We start from the raw sequence: 637 nt of genomic DNA, 5'->3' as shown, positions 1-637 counted from the left end.
GTTGCGGCAAAATTGCAAATTTCAGTGGCCCTACCCATAGTGAACAAAGGTGTGTGTCGTGCTGCAATTCAGCCTGTTTGTGCACCAGCGCTGGGGAAGCCGCAGCAGGCCATATTTAGTAAATATTGTGCTGCACTGCTCCTGTTGTCTGGTTTCCATGTGTCCTGTCATTATACAGACCTGTGCGTTCAGAAGTAAGTGTGCAGTGACAAAGGCTGTTACTAGATGTCCCTGACGAATCAACAGCACAGAGGTGCAGTAACACAAGCCATCTCTGCCTTTTGACTAAGATCAAGTGTAGTATCTGTTCTTATTATTTTAAACGTACAATGTTTGAGCAAGTAAAATTGATTTTATAGTAACTATGACTTGTACTTGAAAGCGAATAAATTTGCAGTATGCAAATGTGTACAAATTTCACAATCCGCACGACTAGCTTTTAATTGAGCAGGAGGAGGGGCACCAGCGTGCTGGTGTCTGTTTTGCTCATTAGGAGCACAAAAAAGGTCCCCAAAGGAACTATGGTCAGCGTTAGAACACTGGAAACGTTGTGCTCCGTAATTTCTCTCTTTCCTGGTGTTTCGGTGGACTAATGCTGGAGGATTAAAACCCCTCATAACACCCTTCACAGGCCTGT

At 44.1% G+C, this 637-nt stretch overlaps 1 pseudogene; it reads left to right on the top strand.

Moving 5' to 3' along the window:
- Positions 1–265: 265 nt before the first annotated feature.
- Positions 266–374, top strand: LOC146835195 (U2 spliceosomal RNA; annotated as a pseudogene).
- The last annotated feature ends 263 nt before the right edge of the window (positions 375–637 follow it).

This window comes from Triturus cristatus, chromosome 4_2 (genome assembly GCF_964204655.1).
Source record: "Triturus cristatus chromosome 4_2, aTriCri1.1, whole genome shotgun sequence".
Taxonomy (NCBI): domain Eukaryota; kingdom Metazoa; phylum Chordata; class Amphibia; order Caudata; family Salamandridae; genus Triturus; species Triturus cristatus.
This window is presented reverse-complemented; position numbering and strand designations above follow the sequence as displayed.